This window comes from Cygnus atratus, chromosome 8 (assembly GCF_013377495.2).
Source record: "Cygnus atratus isolate AKBS03 ecotype Queensland, Australia chromosome 8, CAtr_DNAZoo_HiC_assembly, whole genome shotgun sequence".
Lineage (NCBI taxonomy): Eukaryota > Metazoa > Chordata > Aves > Anseriformes > Anatidae > Cygnus > Cygnus atratus.
In genome coordinates this window covers 6772501-6796454 of record NC_066369.1, presented here as the reverse complement: position 1 = coordinate 6796454, position 23954 = coordinate 6772501, and the positions used below count along the sequence as shown (strand labels likewise).

The 23954-nt window shown below is 41.3% G+C and overlaps 1 protein-coding gene across 2 annotated transcripts in view; it reads left to right on the top strand.

The window, feature by feature from the left end:
* The first annotated feature begins 11195 nt into the window (after positions 1–11195).
* NEK7 (NIMA related kinase 7) overlaps positions 11196–23954 on the top strand; it is a 68586-nt gene continuing 55827 nt past the window's right edge. For both annotated transcript variants that reach the window (XM_050712243.1, XM_035537597.2), the window contains exon 1: positions 11196–11345. The gene's annotated coding sequence lies outside the window, so the exon portion shown is untranslated. The remainder of the gene's footprint in view (positions 11346–23954) is intronic.

Genomic DNA, 23954 nt, shown 5'->3' with positions numbered 1-23954 from the left:
CAGCCTTTTTCTAAACATTAACTCGAAAAGACAACTGAATGCAGCTTTTCTGTTAGGAGAATCCAGTAAGAATTGTACAGTGCCTACCTCTTCAAAAGAGGAGCTCCAAATACATAAGGCAAAAGCTCCTGTTTTGTGAATGGAGCTACTGACTTCCACTGTGCAGTCGAGAGAAAATCCGGGCAATAGAAAAGGGTGAGCTGTGGGGAAGCCAGAGGCGTTGCTCTACGCTTGCTGTCCTGCCAGCTAGCAGTCCGCTGCGAACTTGCAGTGCTCCAAGCAAACTTGTCATTTTCAGATTACTGGAAGCAATTGTAGATCTATTTCCTTTTGTTAATTAAAACAAACAAACAAAAACAAAACAACAAAAAAAATCCTGCTAAAATAACTTGGAATAGTAATTTGAAATGGTGTATTCTGAACACTGGAACTTTAAAAATTTTATTATACAAACAAATACGCTAAATTTGTGAACTGGACATGTGATCTGTAAGAACATATTTTCCCTCACCCTCCAAAAAAAATGGTGTGCTTGCCACTAAACAGCAGCCTGCTTCCAATGTTCAAGAGAGTATGTAGGGAGGAACGGGCATCTGACATGTACCATAAGATCTACAGGCAAAATTAAGTTTTGCTTCTGTAAATTAAAAAATAGATCATGGTATGAAATAGTATAGTACCTACTTACAATATCATTAAGAAGTTACTTGGCAGACTTAACTTTGGCTATGAGCATAATTATTCAACGTCAGAGAAATGCGTAAAAAATATATTTAACATTGGTTTGCAAGAATTTTCTCATTTTGTTCATTTTAGTGAAAATGCCTGCAAGAATATTACAATAGAGGAGTATATTACCGTGAAATACAGCAAGTGACAACTTTACTTTTACCAGAGATTTGTTTTCTTTAGCTAAATTACTGCAAATATTTTGCTGTATCTGCTGTTAAGTACAGTAATTTTAGAAGTCTTACACTTGGATCCTGCACTCTTGGGACAGGAAATACAGTAACTGCAGCACTGGATTCTAGACATCTCCTTCTCTAAATCTATTTCAAAACATAAATGTAAGTCCTGAAATCTTATTGTGGGGGAGGCTCCCACTCTAGGGCTCAAACAGTGACAGTGCTCAGGTACAGGGGTTTAAGAACTGTCCCCCCCAGATTAGATATCCCTATAAAGACAGATATCCTATAAAGTAATAGCAAAACCATGTGCTGCATTTATAAATAACATCTCAAACGTGACACAAGCGCTACGTATTTATTTTAGACAGCAAAGAACACAAATGATTTTCTGCTGACAGTTGGTATTCTCAAGTATTAAGTTTTTTATTTAGATGAAGTTTTCCCATTATGTCTCATTATTTCAGTCAGCATTTATGCTTTTATGCCTTTTCCTTTTTTTAGGACATATTCTAACAAAAATAAATAATTTAACCACAGATGAACTGTCAAAAGGGAACATTCATATTTTAACGCAACATTAACATTTTGGTAATTAACATGGCAGTTAATGCTTTTAGCAGATGTAACAACATTAGACTTGTAAATTTTAATTAAAGTTAATGGTTCACGATAGCTGTAGGGATCAGGCATCCTCTCTGGATACTGAAAACATGTCTAATGTGATTAGAAATACTAATTGAAGAAAAAAGGACTGCAGTAGTAATGACTGTACTTCTTTACCCTACTAAATTATTACAAACCTGCAGCTACTTTTAAAATATATTTGTAGGAGGGAGCTTGAAGAGTCAAATGCTCCCCTTGAAGAAATTAAAAGGGGTCAAAAGAACATTGCAGATGTTTTCTGGGTGTTAGAAGAGGGAAAAATCATTACTTGAAAGTCACTTCTCCTTCCTTATCCTCCTGAGATCGTATTCCCAAGAAATGCTGTAAAGTTGGTTGGTTGCATTTCACATCCCTTTTGGATTTAATTAGGAACTAATGTGTTAGCTTTAATTCCCTTAGAGGCTTTGAAATCCAATGGCAGGCACAGAAACAGGACTAGTACTGGGAACTGTGACTCAAGTGGACATTTCTCTGCTTCAGTGCAAGTTAAGAGATTGATAGTGAGTCCTTTCCACGGCCTGTTGATACATGAAACATTTTAATAAGCACAGGGAAAGGATTAGTTTTACTAAGGGTAATTACAAGCTGTTAGCCACCTATAAAATGCACTTACATTTTATTGTAAAATGCCAGCAATATTTATTTCACTTGTTCTGGGGAATTTTTTCTCTAAAGCTGTCTCAAAGGTCTGCTGAAGTTAGTAGAAAAATCTCTAGTTCTTATTCTAGCAAAATTGCCCCCTGAAAATCATGTTCTTTCTACTGGGAGTTCTGGCTAATAAAGATTAAACACTGGAACCTAAGTTTGCTTTTTTGACTGACAATAGTTATTTTTACTATAAATGCCATTATTCCCCACTAGTGCCTTTAGCGCTTTTTCTGTCAACACCCTTCCAACATCATCATAAATTATTATTCATTTACTTTGCAGCGCAGGCATAGGCTCCATTCCACTAGGCAAAGTGCAAAGACATGGTGAGAGACAGTTCCTGTTTGGAAGAGTTACACTCTAACTGGTTGTGACAAAGGCGAAGAGAAAAGATGCTAGGAGGACGAATGCTGTTCTCTCTCAGTTAATTTCTAGCTGAAAGTCTGAAACGAGTAGGAAATTTGGTTAAGCTTATATGAAAAGACTGACTAAAGCTATTTGAAGAAAGCTTAGCAAGGAACACTGCAATTCTGAACATTCACAAAGATATATATTAGTCCCTGGGGGAAGAGCCTCCGTCCAATGTATAAACCTTTTTATCTTGCATTGGTACTGATTATAAACACTAAATTGTGTTTAATTACGGACCTTATGCTGCCTTTCTACAAAGGTGTAAATTTTGTTGAATTCGAATAAGAAAAAAGATCTTAAGTGTGCATTTTGAATAGCTGTCCAGTTTTGTCATTCGGTATGATACAGTGGATAACACAGCAAGTTTGAATATGCACCTTTATAACCCATCCTGTTATATATTTATTCATTATAAATAGCAGTTAGGGAAGAGTTTCTGGTGCAAGACCCCAGTCTCATGCGGAGTATATCTGATGAAATTAAAAACCAACCAACCAACCATCAGTCAGATCCTACAAGCTTTATGGATGGACACTTGAGATGACATTCTGGCTTCCCTGAGGGCAACAGCAAAACTTCCCTGAGGTCAGTGGCTTCCTGAAGTACTTATGTGTTAAATGGCCAGGAAATGCTTTTATTCTATCAGTCGTTTCCCACTGGAAAATCCCATATGTTTTACAAACTTTGTTCTCAATTTTACCTGTGTTACTATGCAAACATAATAAATTGCTTCCATTGATCCCTCAGGGCTTCAACACTGCAGAGTACAACAGTGAGGATGTCGGATCTACCCAAGCATGCAGTCAGGTGGGAGGGGGAAATGAAAGTTAAAGTTGAGGTTTCAGTATATTTTCTAGGCACCAGGTCTTCATTTCCTAGGCACCAATGAAGCTAATGTGATTCTGCACATGGATCCATAAACACGGGCATTTATTTTGACTCAAAATGTAACAGATCTGGGTTTGCTTTAATAATTCACTGCAGTTTTGTAATAACAACTCAAGGAGAACACCGTTTGTGGCAGCTATGACTTACTAAATGAAAGGACAAATTTGACTGATTTTTTATTTTAGTTTTTATTTTTTTAAAAAGAAAATTCCAGATCCAACAGCCAAGGCCCAGGTCTTCAGCTGTGTAAATCAGTATGACTGCACTGAAGTCCCAGCAGCTATGCTGACGTACACTAGCTAAGGATCTGGACCTCAGTGACAACCAAATATATAGTTTATAGTTTTTATTGGCAAGTACATGTTTATAGACTTTAAGGCAGTTTCTAAACCTGTGTTGTATCGTAAACACTACTGCCTTGGACAAACAGACGTAACGATTATTTGAAAGTTGAAAGGCTTACCTATTTCTGTAAGACTTTCTTTAACACGAGTTTCTGGTTTTCTGTGAAAGAACCTCATGCATGAAGGGTCAATTGCCAGACACCAGTGAGATAATCTCTGCTGTTGCAGAAAAGTAGTATTCAGGCTCTGGCATTTAGAGCAGGGTAATCAATTAATTTACAAGGTGAAAGCTTAGAAATATATAAGGGGAATACTTCCCAGTCACTGATTAGAGATTCATTGACACAGAATTCCTGAGGCCAATGAATTTGTGAGGTTTAGAACAGGCTGGACCTTTAGATAGACAGGGATCCTAGGAAAAAAAAAGAAGTCTAGAGAACAGTAGCTTGATGCACCAGGGTGTATGGTAAGTATTTGTTAACTAGGAACAGCTAGTTACAGGTACATCGATTGCTAGGTTCTGGAACGGAGTCGTTGCCAAAGTGTGCAACTCAAGTGTGGTACAAATAGCTCTACAAGGAATTTGAAATTTCTGGCAGAGCAGTCTATCATGGAAGTTTCTAACCTGAGGGGGAGTTGTGCTGCCCTCAAGAAACATGGGGAATGCTAGGATTGGGAAATGTGGTTGGAGTGGGAATGCAGGACGTGAACTTGAGGGAGAAAACATCTGGCAAGACATTGACGAGAAAAGAAACCAAAAGTGCCTATGGCTTCCAGAAACCTTAACGCTGCTTTTTGTTAAACACTTCTGTGATTTTCTCTCATATATGGAGGAATAAGAAACAGTGCATTGTAATGATAGCGTTTTGGGACCCTAAATAAAAGAAGGAGTAAAATCTTTCAAATTACTGCATTCAGAATTTAGAACAAACACTATTCTGATTTCTCTTTTTGTGTAAAATAGACGCATTCTGTTATTTGTTTGCTGACAACATTGTACTGCCTGTTTCTTAGTGCAATGTTGTCATGGTTTTAGATTCCTTAAGCTCAGTGTTTCTCACACTTCTACATAGTCACAGCTTTCTGCACAGCAATATTGTAAAGTGTTCAGGGCTCTCTGATGTCCCTTGAAACTCTGTTATCAGCCTTCTGGTTTTAGATGTATAATTGCAAATTCAACCGCCCTAATCTGTAAAAATTGTAATATGTATATGAAAAAGAATATCTCCATTTTCATTAGAACACAGTTCACTGCCACAAAATGGCGAGCAAAATCACCTTTGGAAAGAAAGTATAAAGCAGTTCCATTCCTCAGTGTTTGCTGTCTAAGCTCTAACAAGATCTGAAGCAAACAGTGGTGAGTGATTGTGTCCGAACTCCTCTCAAATACCTGCATTTACCTGCATTTCTAGCCCCTTCCTGCTTCCCATCAGGCAGGTGAATAATCAGAGAGAGATACTTTGTCATCCCGTGGAAGATGAGGCAGACAAAGCACCCTCATATCCAGTCTCCATCTTTCCTAAAAAGCCTGCCAGGCTGCTCAGCTCTGCCAGGCAGTAAAGGGGCAGGACTGGTTGTAGTGGTCCCTGCTGCTGCTCTCTGGCAGCGGGCAGTAGCAGATGTCTGGCAAACGCATGTAAGAAGAGAATAGATAGGGTGAAGGCTGTCTCTGAGGATAGCCTCACAGCTTCTGGCAGTCTGTAGCATAAGGATGTCCTGAGCTGGCATTTTTTCACGTATGGTTTAAATGATTACTTATGTTCTTTCTCTGAAATTGTTTTTTAAGCCACTCCTATGTTTGACCTGCACAATATGTCACCATACAGACAAGTGCTTTCATGCGTTTAATTTGTAACTTCTGCCTGCTATCTTTATTTTATGCTTTTACTCTGAATTATTCTTTTATCAATATTAATCAATAAAACGATAGTAAGAATTACCTTTTCTATGACTTTCATAAGTTGACGTATCTACTTTCTCCCTTCGGTCATCTCATTTACTCATCTTACATGTAAGCTGAAGCTTTCCAAGCATTTTTCCTCCCATACAAATTTTTGCTTAGCATGAATTTTCCTTTTCATTCCTCCTTGCAATTTTCTAACTCTAGTTATTTTTTTGTTTGTTTTTAATTATCCTGGATAATTTGGTATTACTGGCAAACTTGGTCATCTTGTTATCTGTTTTCTCTAGTTTTTATAAAGAGCAATGGACACAGCACTGATCGCTGTGAGATTCTGGTAGAAATCTTCCTCCGTTGTGGATATGGATTATTTATTTTTAGCCTTTGTCCTACCCGAAATCAGTTACTAGCTAAGTATAGGGCCTTTTGTCTTACTGCATGACAACTTACTTTCTTTAAGAATCTTTAGTGAAGATTTTATAAAAAAGACTTTCTGAAATACAGGATCTTATATCATCCAAGCTCACCCTTTCCACATAACTTTCCAAAAACTCTGGTAGGTTTGTGTAGGAATGCCCTGTAGGAATATCTACCTAAGCAATCAAATAGTTTTTCTAGCTTTATCTTTGCTAAATCCTTCTTTCTTTAAATCACAATCATTGTTTGGCCCTGCAAATCTACAAAAGCAGGCTTCCTGCTTCTGATGTTTTTGGAAGAAGTTTTACAATAACGTTTTATACCATTACCAACATTTTCCTTAAGTTGCTTTTGGCCTGCCTTTTACAGTTTTACATTTAGCTTGCCAGAGGTTTTGCTATTTTCTGTTTTCTTCATCTGAACACAATATTTTTAAGAGTGCCTTTTTGCTTTTGATACTATGCTTTACTCTCATGTAGAGCTCTGCTAGTCTTCAGGAGTTCCTCCTTTGATAGATGATGTATACTTGCTCAGAGATCCTAATGCAGGTCATTTTCCCCTTGGACTCTTCATTTTAATATGCTTTTAACAAACTTCCTTGATGACGTGTAGTCCTCTTTCAAAGTTCACTGTTGCTATGTTAGATTTATTTGTCCTGTTCACTTCTACAAGGGTGTTGAATTTGAATATATTGTGATCAAAATTCTAAAATGCTTCTTTGATACAGAAGTTCTGAAGAAGGTCTGGTGCCCTGCTTGGTCCAAAGCAGTTCTCTGAGCACTTTTGATGAATTGCTCCATTTCGTGATTTATGTTGTCTTGAAGTTTAAGTTCTGCACAATATCCTATCATAATATTTATCCAGTCCAGATAGAAGTGATCTCTCTCTTCTCTCCTGCTGTCACAGCCTTTCTAATTTCCCCTGCCATGTAACAGGCAGATATGCTAGCTTTTTTACTGTTTGTAACAAAGAACCAGGGTAGAGGGAAACTTGAAGCCTGAAAATTCAGGCTTCAAGGTTTTACAGCAGAACAGTTGCTCCTTTTGATTAATTTCCTGTAGTTTATTGGTTTGAAGAGCCTAAAGAATTGTTAACCAGTGAGCTGTTATGTTACGCTCTTACCTCTGTGACCCCAAAGACATCTATTCCCATGCTCCACTGTCCTAGTGAGCTCTGTTGCCTGAAATTTTTAAAGTTTTGAAATCTATATTTTTCCCGAGTCTTAAGTTTATTCTGTTAATGAGCATCTCAAGAAGCTAGACGTACAGAGGCCTGGATAATAAGGGTAGCAGGAAGCACATTAGGAATCATCTGGGGAATAGGTCTAAACGTTTGAGTTCTTGGTTGACTTATATGTTGTTGCCTAGCAGTGTCTAGCTGCTTCTAACGCCAGTAGCTGCCAGTACCTGGCAGAGACCACTGTTTTCTAGTTCAGTGGTAATCCACATGTAACACTGCCACTCCAGATAGTATCTTTTGTCATCATTCGATATTTTAGATATCCTTGAACCCAGACCGTATTTATAAGTTATACATATCCATAGATTTCAACGATCAGAAAAAGACTCAGGGAGCTTTCTGAAATTGACACTGATATTTAAACAGATTGATACTGGCAAGCCGAGTTGGCAAATAGCGAGGTCTGCCAGTGGCATTTAGGAAACATCTGTAAATGAGTATCTGTAGTTACCAACTGTTCCACATCGTTGCATATTTGTTTTACGAAATGTAGTAGTAAATTATGCATGTCTGTGTATTGCTATACTGTTATTATGGTTGGACTCAATTACTTGCAGACTGTTAAGGATTATAAGAATGAACTCCCAAATTAGAATTAGTGGGGGACAGCACTATCTCTCCCATATAGATTGGAGAACTCTCATCTAGTATACTACTTGGGGAAGTTTTAGTTGACCATTCAGGATTGTTCAGTACTTCACAGGAAAAAGTGGGTCTCTCTCTATCATCTCCACATACTCCCTGTACCTCGCGATCCTTCCCTCTGCACTCAAAACCAGTGCATTTATCAGATCCTAGAAATAAAACCAAAGGATGCTTCAAAATGGGGTGGAGTGAGGTGGTGTGAGCAGTGGTTAAAATGGGGATGTCAGCAAGTCCTGCAAGACCCCTCTACCTCCACAAACGTTACCTAGGGGTAACCAGAGGGACCAGACTTGTCAGCAAGACCCAGTACGGGGAATCAGACACCTGCCCTCTTTTCTTCTGCCTCTGGCCTGTTTGATACCAGGTGTAGAGCATTTGCTGGCAACACCTTCAGGAGTCGGTAGGACTTAGGCACAGAGCCATGTTCTTCCTCCTGTACTGGGTCTGGCTGGGATGTTAACTTTCCCTGCAGCTGCCCATACAGCGCTGTGCTCTGCACTCGTAGCTAAAACAGCAGTGGTATCACACCAGTGTTGTGTCTGTTGCTGAGCAGTGCTGGCACAGCATCAGGACTCTCTCTAACCCTCCTAGGGGGTGGGCAAAAATGTGAGAAAAGAAACATCACCAGGGCAGCTGACCTCAACCAACCAAAGGGATATTCCATACCATATGATGTCACACTCAGCAATAAAAGGTGGAAAAAGGAAGAAGAGGGGAGGGGTGGGCTCTCGTTGTGAAAACGTCTGTCCTCCTCCCGAACACCGGCTACGTGTGTTGAGGCCCTGCTTCAAGGACGTGGTCAAGCACCACTCATTTGTGGGAAGTAGAGAGTAATTTATTTCCTCTGCACTTCCACATAGCCTTTACTTGTTCTGTATAGTTTTCCCTTTCCCCTCCCTTTTCCCCTTTCCCTTCCTCCCCCCCCCCTTTAGTTAAATCGTTAATTGTTTAGTTAAATTGTTTAGTTAAATTGTTTAATTAATAGTAATCTTTCCTTAATAATTATTTCTTTTTTCCTTTAATTAAATCATCCTTATCTCAACCCATGAGTTGTTCTTTCCTTTACTTCTTCCCCTCATCTAAGGAGGGGGAGTGAGAGAGCAGTTGTGGTGTTCAGCTGCCTAGCACGGTAAAACCACCGCACCTCCCAAATCCCTAATTCCAGCATGTCTTCATCTGTTTTCTCTGAACCTTTGCTAGCTGGGTAGTCAGTGTCCCTCCGGCCTCCAAGAGAAGCACTTGCCAGAGATAAGCCTGCTCCTTAACAACCCCTAAGGCTAGTCGATCTTCGGGAGCCTTTTCTGCCTTTCTGATTCTGTCTGATGTAAAGGCTCCATTACAGGGAATGCCAGATGAGTTTATTAAAGTGAAATGTGCATTGAAAAGCAAAGAAAAATATCCTTCTGTAAGTAAACCTTTGTACAGCACAGCTCTGAAGACAATCTTCCATTGTATGTGGCAGATTAGTGAGTATTGTCAGAGTATTACAGAGTATTGTCACTCGGCAAATTCAAAATTAGTGGGTGCACAGTATGTTATTAAAGCCGTTTATATTAAGGGCTCTTTATGACGGTCATGATGATGGACCAGTTAACTGAAGCAGTGTCTTCAATTTTAGGCTTTCTGGTTTTCAAGAACCAAAAAGAAAATGGAGGCAACCATCCTTTAATGGGAGTAAGGTTGGAATAGAGGAAAGAGAAGATGCTGCAGCAATTGGTAATGGCAGGCTAGCGCAGAAGTTGGATTCAGGCAGCTGAAGAGAGAAGTCAAAATATTATGGGAATGTAGTGATGGTAGCTACAGAGAAATAATAAATGGAGAAAACCAAGGAAAAAATGAAAGTAAGTGCAGTGAGTATAAAAATAGGACCTCACACAAAAATAAACCAAACCAAATGAAAACAAACAAACAAAGGAAAAAAAAAAAACAACCCAACAAATCAAACCTGTACACTAAGATTAAACAAAGGAAGACAATGAGAAACCTACTGGGAAAAAAAAAAAGATAAGTAAACTCTGGATTATTCTCTTGAACGTAAAATGTAGAGAAAGCTTCAAATGCTGTGTAGGATTCCCCCGGTGATTGCGGACTGCTCATTTTCTAACTGTGAGGATCTAGAAAATAGCAATAGCTGGATATTATAATAGTAATTGCCTTTATTTGCAAAAAAAAAAATACACCTAATAATACTCAGTATGTTGTGGTCAACTGCACACCAAATATAATTTCCATGATAATTTATCCATGAAAAAAAGTCTTTTAATTGTGATTCCAAGTGTACTTTTTAAGAAATACAAAATGCACTTCCAAGGGACAGCTATAGGTTAGCTCTGGTTCCACCACCAGCAGCCACCTTGTTACTGCATGGGGACACCACACAACCTGGTGCTGCAATAGAGGAAATGGGCGGGATTATGACTAAATGTAACATCACAGAAATGGGACAGCGAAAAATAATTTGCTTTCAATCTTTGTCAGAGTTTCTATTGCTGCATTGAACAATATTGTTGCATATTGTTTCATATTGCTGCAGATTTCTCACTACTGAAAAGTTTGGCTCAGAATCAGAGCATGATTTTGTATAGAGAGGCGGACAGGCTTTCCTTAGGCACTCTGGCCTGTTTCCTATTTATTCTAAAAGAGCCTTAAATCAAGCACAACTTTAATGGTTACAAAAAAAAGAAAATCAAAGCAAAACACGCTCGTCTTTCCGTAGAGCTTCCACACGTCAGGACGAGGCTGTCTGACGACACGGACGCGCAGCCTTCCCAGAGCCAGCCCTCACGCCGGTTCCCCAGCCGGGCGCGGCGGGAAGCCCGCTCCTTGCCCCCGGTCCTTGGCTGAACTTCGGGGAACCCGAAGCAGCGGTGCGGAGCTCCGGGCCGCCTACCAGCGCCGCGCTCCTGCCGAGGGAGGACGCGGCGGGACAGGACGCACAGCCCCCCGCTCAGCCTCGTCCCTGGCGCTTTTATTTCTGTGAAAATCGCCCAGGCAGCGCCGTGCCGCCCCCCCAGCGGCACCGCACAGAGCGAGCTCCCGGCCCCCTGACCCCGGGGGCGGCGGTGCGAGGAGGAGCCCGGCGGCCGCTCCGCCTCTCTCCCTCCTTCCCTCCCTCCCTCCCTCCCTCCCTCCGTCCGTCCCTCCCCGGGGCTGCCGGGATGTTTACGGGCCCGGCAGGAGCGGCGGGGGGCGGAGAGCAGCTCGGGGCCGCGGCGGGTGCCCGAGGGGCCGGCGGGGAGCCCCGCTAGGCGGCCGGCACGGCGCGGCTCCGCTCAACTGAAGGTAACGGCAAAGGCCGCCGGGGGGCGGGAGGCGAGGGGGCCCCGTAGGCGCCGCGCAGGAGGAGGCGGAGGCGGCACCGGCGGCCCCACGGTGAGCCGGGGCCGGGCTGGGGGCCGGGGGTCGGGATCCGGGGCCGCGCCCGTGCCCGCCCGCCTGGAGGCGCCCCCCGCTGCCCCGCTCCGCCGCCCGCCGGGGTCCCGCCCCCCGCCGCCTCCCGTTGGCCGCCGCGGCCCCGTCTCGCAGCGCCATTGGGCGCCGCGGCTGTCGCTCCGCCCGCCGGACGGGGCCGGGCGGGGAGGACCCGGGGGCCGCGGCCTGCTGCGGGGCGCGGGGGGCGAGGCGGGCCCGGCCCGAGGGGAGCAGCTGCTGCGCCCCCGGCCCCCTCCTCGCCTCAGGGGGCGTCTGGCGGTCCCCAGCGCCCTGTCGTGGCCGTGCGGGCCGCCCTCAGCAGCCCGAGCTCTGTTTTGTATTTCGTGAAAAGCATCACTTCTTCAGTGCTGGCACCCGTCAGGGGCATAAAACTTCTGGCAGAGCACAGTAAATTGTGCGTGTGGTACCTCACACAGGCATTTCGTTACTGACACTGGAAAAAAGAAAAGTTAATTATTTCCCCACTTCCTCAGCCAACTGAATGGTAAACTTTTTGGGGTACCTTTGAGGTAATAGTATCATTTTCTGGGGCTGGAATGGCAGCACCACTTCCTGGGAAAGGGTCAGGCACACGCAGTAACTTCCCTGAGGTGCAGCGTGTATTTCCTGCAGGGTGTTACAAGCCTGAGGTGCACAGACGGCAGGGACAGACGTATCATTCCGTAAGGGAGATGCTTTGGGTGGCTAGGTGCCATGCGGATACCTGCTGAATCAGCAAGAAGGAAGTCTTAAAGTGTTCTCCTTTCAGTGCTGCCTAGGAGGCAGCTCAGCGCTGCAGTGCTGTGGCAGTGCCTGCATCTGAAGGTTGGGACTCAGGCTGTAGAGGGGTGAAATGCCGTAAAGACCCTCCTTAGTTCATGGGCTGTGAAAACATGAGCAGAGGGAAATTGTGTAGCTGTGGAAAGAGGGAAACTTACAAGTAACACCAGGCTGCTTTAAAGTAGGAGTTTAAAGCCCTGCGGTGTTTATTATTATTATTATTATTGATACAGGGAGAAAACAGGAGAATTTCATGCTCTTTACTTTCAAAATGTTCAGGATGTTTTATTTAGAGAGATCTGATGTTGGGGTAGATGATTTTCAAAGCACAATTAGAGGCTTTCAATGAAAGAGTAGAGATATTGCCTCTCTCCTAAATGTTTTGTTCAACATACCAATCAGTAATTGAAGTAAAAAAAAAAAAAAAGTTGGGGGGGGTAAGGAATTTTATTCAACTGAAAATCTTTTTGATTGACTTATTCCAGGGTCTAGAAGAATTAGACAAGTTGAACCCCATCCCCACCTTAGATTTTTTTTTTTCCAAAGGAGGAAAAGATGTACTATTTCAGAGTTGTTCATCTGAAAACTTCTGAATGGATACATCTTTTATGCCAGTTTCTCATAAAAAGACAGTCAGAAACAAAGTGCAAGAAGTCAGTTGCTGGTCTTACTATGAGCTGTGGTATCATCTGAATTGTAAGGCAGAGCAACGAAGCCCACACATACTTTACTTTTTTTGCGTGCAAGAGTTAAGTTGAACGCAGGCAGCCCAGTATATTTGTCCACTGAGATAGTTTGGTGAGGCAATTTGCCCATGCATGCGAAAAATGTGTATTTCATAAGCTTAGTACAATATCCTGCGTTCACATGAGTGCTGCATTCGGTTGTGTCACCATCGATGCCTTGTTGCCTTCTAAAGATTGGCGTTTTTCCAAACATCTGTGCTGTACTGATGAGTTCACGTTACCTTGAAAGGTCTCCTGGGAAAAGGCAAACTGCAATAAAAACTCCTGTACCTCCCAGGGAATCTTCTGATTGTTTGGGGCTTATCCAGGAATCCTTCCCAATCCCCAAGTGGTAGTAGTGCTTAGGAACAGGTGGGAGGGGGAGATCATCTTATACAGGTTGATACTGTGAATAACCGTAGGAGTTTACTGGCTGATTACTTTCCAGAAAATTTCTTCAGTTTAGCTACGTTGCGTGTGCTGTGCCACAGCGATGAAAATAACTGCCCAAAATTCCAAAGCAGTGATAAGAACAGCCTGTAGAGCACTTGTTTGCTGTATTTGTCACGATTTGAACCCCACTGACCACGCAGGAAGTAATTTAGCCCTGCAGTATACAGTACAACATTGCTACCTGTCGCCTTTTTAACAAAGTGTTAAAGGGATTCTTTTAGTCTGGTTAGTTTAAAAAACCAACCAACCAACCAAACAAAAACTGAAGAGAAGTAATACTGTTAAAATGAGTTGCTTCTCTGGTGAAGATAATCCTGTGTGTCTGTCTCTGGAATGTGGGACGTAACTGGGATTCAGTCATCATTTCTGCAGCTAGAAAATACTCTGTGTATTTCAAGTGCAGTTATTCCCTATTGGGCCAGCAGAGCACACATGCTTATGTAAGGGGCTTTGTTAGACAATTTTAAACAAGATCCTGAAAAGAGGAATTTGTAAGAAAACAGTATGAACGTACAGGTTAGATTCTTACTGTACATAATTTAATCTTGTGGTACTAGTGACTTCTCGCTATTGATTATAGGTGACAATTTAAATAGACTGTCTACTTCATCTGGCATTTGGGAGCTTGCATTCAAGCCTCTTTGCTTTAATCTGCTAGGGACAATTTATAACAAAGTTATTACAGTTACATTTAGTAGCGAGGTTTGTGTTGGACCAGATTAATTGCTTTACAGTGTCATAAGAGTGCATGTGCAGCTTGTAGATTAGGTACTCGCTGAAGTCTTTGGGGAAATCTGAGGTAGGTGTTGCAAAGTGATGAAGAACCAGTATTTCAGTTCATTTTAATGTTCTGCTGTCAGTATACAAGGCTTGTGAAGCTATTGCTTCCTTGAAAACCAGAAGGCAAAAATATCGCAGGTGAATTTAAAGTTCATTCTAAAATAAGTAGAAACTTGCAGTGGGAAAATGCATAGCATTCTGTCCTGCAGAGGTCCTTCTTCTGTACCCTTTTCTTCCTCATCTGAGAGCAGATCCAAAAAAGGAGTTGTCTTTGCAGCAGTAAATTTCCAGTACTTGCCCTGAGTGAGATTCAGAACTGTGAGTTAGGTGCGTGGGCTGCTTCTGAAGTTCATGGAGATAATTAGGACTTGAGAGCGGGAGCAGCGAGCAGCCTGCACACCCTGCACATGTACAATTAGTCATTGAGGATACTCCAAAGTCAGAAATGGATCTTGCAGGTTTTAGCCAGTGGTGGTTTGGTGTAAAGCACAGAAACAGCTGTGAACTTGAGTGTTGGCTTCCTTCTGAAGTGAGCGCGCTGGCTGCTGCCTGCCTTGCTTCTGGGCCCGAGGATCCTGCAGCACTCACCGCAGTCATGCATAGTTGCAGGATCCAAAGGTAATGCTAGTGAGGAGGTGAGAAAAAAATAGTTGAACGTGTCCCATAGTTCTTCTCTGATTCTATGTAATGCTTCATTCGTTTCATCATCTCTGGGGTAGCTCAGGTTTTAAGTTATATACTACAGATAAGAGTGGGTTCTTTCTGCAGCCTGCAAATGGGCAAATGATACCTGGAATACGATACCACAAGGTGTTATCTTGTATTGGTTTCGAAGATACTTAGACACTCATAAGAATTTTATGGAATTTATTGTTAAATACCTGTTCCTCTTCACTTGTAATGGTGTAGGCATTACCAGCCGTGGTTGGGGTGCAGTCATGTGCAGCCAGCCACCTGAACGGGATGGTCTTCCCCTGTGCCTAGCAGTAACGGTTTGTCTGACAGTGGTTCCAGCCTCTTCATTTGTCCCGCATCTTTTTAAACTCCTATGTGAAACTCAGCTGGTTGCACTTTTACTAAATCTCTTCAGCATCTCTTTATGGATAATTTATTTTCACATATGCATTTAAAACCATCCCTTTGTTATGGAAAGGGTTCCTCTTCACCCTGCCCACCTGTTGGAGTGGGGCGGTTTTGGGGTTGTAAGGGTTTTCAAATCACATCTTGGCTTCCTTTCTTCTGAAATCTTAGCTACTTTATTTTTTGTTGTTGTTGTTTTGACTTGTTAATCTGGTCATTTATTTTATTTCCTCTTCCTACTTACCGGTACGGTGTTTTGGTGACAAAACTTGGCTTTGCCTGGAACAGTCTCTACTCTATGCTGCCTCTTGCCTTTCTGTCATAGCTATTTTGAATTTAAATACTTTTTATCATCCCTGCTTAAGGATGAAGTAAAACGATATGTGGCAAGCTCATGTAATAGTGCGCCATTGCCGGAAGGGAGATGTTCAGTTTCTTCTGTGATACCCTTCCTGCACCTCCCATGTTTGAACTTCCCTACTTCCCTTTCCTCAGCAGGCACTCAGCAGCTTACCTTACTTTGCTGGGGCTGGGCAGCCCCAGGAGCCCCGCGGTAAGGAGCAGGGTCTGCAACACGTGGCTGAAGGTAGGGAAGCAGCAGCAGCACGTACTCGGTTCGTGCCATCTTGAGAGCTGCATCCTTACAGAGGTGGTGGCACAACAGATTGTGATGTGGGCTGAGGACTTGCTCTATTGATAGTACAGTGTTTAGATGCGATATGTGAATCGTGGTCATGTCGTAGGGAAAAGTTTTGCAGTGAAGTATATCCTTTGTAACTGGCTACACGGTATGGAGAAATGGCTATCAAATTTATTTCCAGGTGAATAGAAGCTAAATGAAAATGGAGAAGGATCCTGATGCCCAAATGGTTTCAGGTCTTTTCTTCTCCAGTTTACATGAGATAGCTAACAAACGGCTGAAAAAAGAGCAAGTCAGTGCATGTACAACCCTTTGGGAGCATCTTGAAAGATAAGCTATCTACTTGAGTGACACAAATGAAATGGAGATGTAAACAAAACAATACTCCTTAAATTGTGCGAATGAATGAAAAGGAAGAGAAATAGATTTGTGAATTGTGGACTTTCATTTTCTATTTAGACAGTATTGACAGTAAATGGACTCTTAGTACTTGGAAAATGACAGTGGCTGGCACCTGTGTTTTCAGGGTCGGAATAAAAAGCGTGCCTGATAAATCTGGATGGGTGATAAAATTATATATGAACTGTAAGTGTATTTCTTTACTTCTTTTTGTAAGTAATTCTGTTTGTTTATGATTACTTCTGCTCTTGTTAAAAGCAACGCTTAACCCAGCTTAATTATCTGTGCCTTTTCAACCTTTTCTTTAGAGCTTTGAGTAGACAGACAGCCCAGGAGTAGGGAGCGTGGACATAAGTTTGTTTTTAAAAACACGAACACAACAGGATTAGTTATTTCCATATAGATAGATAATAGCTATTTTTTGATCACAAATGCTGAGAATTTGTGTTGTCCACCTTTAAGGTTGTCCCTACAGAACTGCCATCCTACAGGGAGTATTCATCGGGTAGTGTGGTAAAAAAATTAAACGTTTTTGGAAGCACCTAAATTAAGGCTAATCCTACTTCTGTATATACGTGGATATTCAATCATTTTTACCACTTAGAAGTTGCAAATACATTTTTTCCTCCAATATGGGTGCTTCTGCAGACAACTTTACAAACAAATATGTATTTGCTTCATATTTTAGAAGTTTTTTTTAAATGTGAAGCAAATATTTAATTTTTTACCAGTTAGCTAATAATAATCATTCTGCATATACAAACATGTTTGTATATATATATATATGATTTATAAATATATATATAGAAGTGTATGTGTGTGCATATTTATATACTGTTTTACATATATGCATACGTTATATACACACACAGTGTGTATATAATATACACTAATTGGGGTAATTTACAAATTTTACTGTGCTAATCGTTAACTTGGCCTTTCAGTCTTGAGTTTGCTTTATCCCTTGCCAATTAAGGTCTTGACCGTCTTGGCAGAGATCGAGCGAGTATGAACTTAAATGCATTTTGCTTTATTAATGCAGATATCTAACTTCAGTGTTTAGGGAGTGAGAAAAAATAAAGTAGTGTGTTAATTATTTGGCATATATCAAATATTTATTCATCAAGTGAATGAGTAGTTTAAACAATCAGCCACATTGCAATAGACTTTAAATTAAATAAGTAATGTTTTAGCGAGTACACTATGGATTGTATGTTTATCATAACAGCGGACCAATAAAAAGTTTAGTATATTTGAGAAATGAGCAGCATGGGCTGGGCCGGGACAAAGGAAAGGACAGGTAGATGGTGGTTGAATTGTTTGTTGTAAACTGTTACACTTTCTTCAATATAGAAAATGAATTGGGGCTGGAACCAGATGACCTTTAAGGTCCCTTCCAACCTGAGCCATTCTGTGAACATGTGAAAAATATCCTGGGGAGAATTAGGGTTAACTGGGGGTATATGTGGGGGTCAGTGCTATAGGTTGGAAAACTTACTGTTGGCTGAAGCTGCCTAGATGTGACTTTGTCCAGAAGCCTACTTGGTTTATTTCAAGTATTGTCTGTAACGTGGGTTTCCAGGTACTCATTTGGTATATTTTGGCCTTTGAAGAGAGGTTGCAGAGTCCTGTGATGTGAGAAACTGGCTGTTCAGTGTTAGAAGTCGCTGCCCGGCGGGAATGGAGGAGCCTGGTGTGAGGAGCTCCGTTGACTGTGTGCGTCTTGCTGTCCTCTGGTTCTTCGGGGTCCCGTGGTGGGAGTAAAGCCGAGGCACAACCTCTTAATGCTACCGCACCTGGTTCTTCTGGTACTGAAATTAATACTGGAACTGCTTTTTGTTCCCGGGGAAGCCCTGGGCTTTGTTTCAGAAAGGGGGTGTTGTATCGCGTGTGAATCTGGACAAGTGTCAGTGACCTGGTACAGGGTGTTGCAATGTTTGGCTGCTGTCCAGGAGTTCGGGAGCAGGAAGCAGGAGATGCTGCTTTGGTTATATTTTGCTCATAAACCTGAAGCGTGACCAGCCACAGCCCAACTGCATTGATTGACTCTTTTTTTTTTTTTAATATTTAAAGTGTTTCAGCATATTCGATACTTTCTAATGCTGTTTTAAAGCAGAGTGTGTAACTCTGTGACTAGACGGTGTTGTAATTTGTGAATTTCTAATCAGATATCATTTCGGTTATCTACTTTACTCAGGAATAATTTACTGAAAAGACACCGTGTATGTCTTTGGAAAACTTGTTTTACAGTTGGAATCTCTTGCCGTTCATGTTAAATATACCATATTAATTATGAGTCTTTGAATCCCAGTGGTGTAGAGGCGGATGAATAACTTCTTGAAACGTATTTTAGCACAGATGAGTTGAGTTTCATCTTTCCAGTTACATTTGGGGAGAAAAGAGGAGAAAAAACAACAGCATAGTTTGAAGTAAGAGAGCAGTTTTAGGCAAACTGCTGGGGGCATTTTCTTAATTGTGTCTTTTGGAGGTACTCAGGTACAACAAATGTATGAAGGCTTTGGATACGTCGGTATTCTAAGAGCAACTTCTGAGGTACTGCATGCAGGTTGCTGTTCTTTAAGTATTTGGTTATCCACTAAAAATGTTATGTATGAAACTGAAGGGACTTTCACTTTACAAGCAGAGCATTTCTGTTATGACATCAAAACATATGTTTGACTTGTTCAGTGTCAGAGCGTAAGGGAAAAATATATTTTAACACTGGATAAGTATAGTAGATCTAGTTTGCAGGTTAGTTTGCAATACTGGACATGACTTCAGACTGCCCATTTCTTTGAAGCAAAACTGTGACTTAACATGATGTGCGTGATGAGGTCGCAGTCCTGGGTTCACAGCTGCTGACGTTCTCCTGCTTCATGCAGAATCTTCCCCCAGCACGTTTTAAGACAGAAGGCTGCTGATTCTCATCCTGAAAACTTGTAACCTCAGCTGCAGCCTGCACGCTTGCTGTCAGCGTTAAGTGGGTGCTGAGGAAAGTTGAGTGCTGCTGACCTGAAGAAGTGTGGGCCAGGCTTGGCCAGCAAGCTGGTTGCCTCCAAACATCTTGGAAGAGAAGAAGCACGGCTGGGAGGGCAGTTAAGCGTTTTATAAATCGGCAGGATGTCTGCTGCTTAACCTGCATGCATCAGGCTTAAGGGCCAAGCTCTTACTGCTGTGGTAGCAGAGGAAAAAAGGGCCCAAGGTTTGTCTCCTGCCAAAAGGTGTGTGCCTTGGGTCGGGGAGTGGAGAGGTGCTGTGAAGTCAGGGCAGAACCAGCATCACACCATCAGAGCTGGGCTCCCCCAGAGAAACTTTTGTGGTCACCAGCGGGGCGGTGGCTGGGTAATTGGGAGTTACTTCCTGGTCTGGGTGCTCAAGAAGGCCTTGGAAATGTAAGCCATTGTTTCCAGAGCACAGGTTTTTAGTTTTAACTGGGGTGACTAATGTAGGAATCTACAATTCGTCATTTAAAATGCTTGTTAAATGCTAAAGATTGACACCAAAAACTAGGTAATATATAGGGTGTTAAATGGATGATTGTTTATGGAGGGCCTTGGCTCCAGCCTAAATAAAATAATATAATAGTTATAATAGAAACTAAAAATACCTGCCTTTATTGACAGTGTAATCCAGAAGTAAACATAGGACATTCCGTCCTCTTTGAGAAGGCACTAAAGCAGCCGTGTGCCTGATCAGCATGTTCTCACAGAGCACATTCATGTTCCTTTGTGTTAGCTGTTGTGTGGAATAGTTAAATTTATGTTCTGCAGAAAAAAAAGCTAAGATTTTCAGCAGAACAGCAGCATTCAATTATCCTTAAGTATATACTTTTTTTGTTGTTGTTGTAAAGTATAGCTGTTGTTTCTTCTTTGACATTGATTACCGAATGTCTCCAGTTAAGGTGCCAAATTAACAAATAATATTATATAGCGTGTAGCTAGAGGAAACCATATACTGTTGAGGCTATTAATGATGCTTTCTACAGAAAAGTGTTGTATTCTTGTGTTGTTGTAGAATTGCTATCTGTTAAAACAGAAACATCATTGCCTGAATTCTGTGAAATATGTTCCAAAGTATATGGTTTAGGAACTTCAAGCTATGAAAATAACATTTGAAAAAGCATGTTTTGTGCGATTAGGCAGTGCATTTAAGCTTTGTCTCCTTAGATAATTTGATCATGCTTATAAAGACTTAGTTGCAGTGAAAAAAAAAAGTCTCAGGGATTTTAAATTGTTCCCAGATAACACTTCTAAAGAAAGAGGAAAAAAGGTATTTCAAAATATATTCTGGTGAAATGAACAGGAACCACAGCTCGTCACTGTCAGGAGTGGGTCGTCTGCTTTGATTTCACCGGCAGGGTCAGTGATAGTCTCACCTCCTTGTTAATGGGCCTGAGGAAAGCCAGGCGAAGGCAGGGTTTTGGTGTACAGCAGGACGTAAGTACCTTACATCTGGTTTGTTTCTGGCTGCTGAAGTGGAAGGGTAGAGCATATTTGTGCCTTCCTGCTACTACAGTTATTATCTTCCTGCAGTTCTTTGTTTAATTGCCCAGGAACTCCAGGGTATTTTTTAAACTCAAATTTCTGTCTTAGTCTCCCTCTTTGTCTTACCTACGCTGTTTCCCAGCCATACTTGTTCATTTCAGTCTCAATCAGGTTTCCCTGTCATGGATATGAGTCTCTTTATTATGCTGTATGACATTCAGCAGCGCTCTGTATCCCACACGCTGGATTTATATGCATCTCAGGTGGGCGTCTCTGGATTTCTAGACTTTGGTTTAAAAATCGGAAGTGCTGATTACGGGACTTGACCTTCCTGTTGGCGTATACAAATGAGCAATTGTAGTTTGGGCTACTTTGTGTCTTTGCATAATCTAATTCACTGTTGAGGATTTCGCTTCCTTTTCTTGTTTTGTAGAGTCAATGCATGGAGTAAATAGTGTCAATTAAGGAAGTGGTTCTGCAATTGCAGTTTCAAATGAAAGATAGGTTGTCTTGTTTGTGTACCCTGGTACTTTATCCTGCATCCCTAATTTGCAGGTGGCCTACTGTTTTGATCAACTAAAAGGACAGGTGTTTAAAATATTAGTTGTTTACCAAAAATCTTCTTATACCTGCAACCATAACTGAAGTATAAGCAAGAAGAAGTATTAGCAACCATAACTGAAGTATAAGACGTATGTGCCTGTGTTCCTGTAACCAGTCATTGCTGTTGCACGCAGCTTGGCCTTCATTATTTAAAAATATTAGTCATAGTTGGCATTTTGGGTGCTGCTGTAGTTTCACCTCTTGCTTCCTCTTGTCAGTTTTCCATGAACCAAGGTATTTAATAGTGGTGGATTTGCAGAAGGAGGTCATTGTATGAGTTGTTTAAAGAGGAGAAAGACATGTTACATGTTATATTGAAATGCAACTTGTATTTAACAAGTGCAATTTAACAGTATTAAACAAGTGATGACTCTTTGGCAGTATTCTTAGTGCCTTTTTACCCATAAATTAGATTGTGAAAAATGCTTTTAAATTTAAATTCAGACAACGATTATCACTCTTCCTAGGATAAGTATTACACCACTTATTTTGACCTCTGGAGTTTATTATCAAGGCGAAAGGCATGCCTCACCATGAAAACAGTCTTCAAGCAGCAGAATCTAATTCTTGCTTATGTTGACAAACAGTACAAAAGATTCATTTTGCATCCTTGGCATTTTTTTGCATCCCTGGCATTTTGTATGATCAAAATGCCAAATTACTCTAAAATGTGAATCTATCATGCAGTCTTCAAAGATAAAAACAAGTAAAAAAAATAATAAAAGAACTTCCATATAAGGACAGAAAATACAGATCTCTACCTTTCGTCTGCAAAAGCAACAACAAACCCCCAAGTTGATAAATCTTCCGTGTTTCATATGGTAGAGCATATAGAGCATATTTGTTACCTCTTCAGTTTTCTTTATTTCATTATAAAAGTGAGCTGCTGGCAGCAGTAATGGTATGACTTCTCCTCTTACTCCCGTTCGACCAAATCAAAAAGGGAAAAAAACATAGACATCAGATAACCAACCACTTCCAGCTGGTGCCTCTGACCATTCAGAAGGGTGTGTTATGTAGTTCCTGAGCTGAATCACCACGCGTTGTCTGAACGCGGCAGCTTAGATTTTCATGGTCTTGGATAAACACCTGTAAAAGAGGATAAAGAGTCTTATATTATGACTTTTCCCAGGGATTTTTGAATCAAGTGTTTGTGACCCATAGGATTTACCTGTTGGTGCATTATGTGGTCAGTGTTCTTTAAGGTGTAAAGGATTTGTTAAAACACTGCAAATTTTTCATTACAGGTATTGATAGCATCAAAAAGATGAAAATTCATGTGGTTGATAATACTCTTCAGATTAGTGCTTCAGCAAAGAATTCCTGGATTCTTGGCAGTGATATAAAGATGTCAACAGTAAGAAATGAACAGAAAAAAATCCTTGAGATCCTCCAGAATTTGTCTGAAGCAGTGACAACTATATAGACCTCTCAGAATCCAACTGGAGAACTTAGGTGCAGTCTTGTGACAACAGTTTGATATATATATATATATATATATAGATAGATAGATAGATAGATAGATCTTTTTTTTTTCAATGCAGTTGTGTTGGGATTTCCTGCCTTTGGCAGGGAGGCTGCATGGGAGATGCTATCGAACCTGCAAGCAGTTGTCAATATTGGCATCCTGCAGCTGGCTGGAAGGTTGCCCAGTGAGCTTGGCATGCTGTGCATCTGCCAGCTGTTTTCACCTTTTGCACTAATACTATCCGAAATCTTCGCAGTTTCTGCCTGGTTTTCTTTGCTCGTACCTCAGTTTGATCACTTACTTATTTGCTGTTGACATTCCTGAAATTGCTTTTTTGGAGCCCTTTTGGATTTGGATTAATTACAGCTAATAGACAAAGTAGCAGAAGCCCCGGAATGCGTGCTTTACAGAGGAATGCCAAGGATAGGCAGGGAAAGTTGTTGAGACCCTTGCTCACTCAGGAGGATGGCAGTGGTTTGGGGCTAGGAATGGTTGGTGGTACAAAAGGGGCTTGGGATAACTGCTTTGAATGGAGGAGTGAGAGCAGATTGGTGCTGGTTTGTTTCGTGTAGCCGTGCGCTGTTTAGTGCTAGGGCTGAGTTTTGAGAAACTCCACACGGCTGCTCTGCGGTTATTTGATTGATAAGTAGTGTTAATGCAATGATGCTGTAAGGGTGACGTTACTGCGAACACAGGCTATTTGTTAGAATTTCTTAAATATTTTGCAATGGGCTTTATAAAAATAATGTCTAAGGTTTACTGCTTTCTCTTTGGAGCTATTTCAACACTTTTAATATTGTCTAAAGGAATTACTGAGAAGATTTATTCTGTGTGTACGTTTTACCAGGTGAATGCTTTTAAGATAGTTTGAATGCTTTTATGCTGAACTTCAATTAAATCCTAGTTGAAAACTTTGCTCATTCTCAAGAAAGGTTTGTGAAACAAACAGCTCTGTATGCAGAAGCACAAGTTAGCAGTGTATGAAGCATATAGATCTATCAGAACACAATTATCATAGGAAATTTCCTAATGGTAAAGATTTAAGAGTTGTCAGGAGGAGCGTGTTAT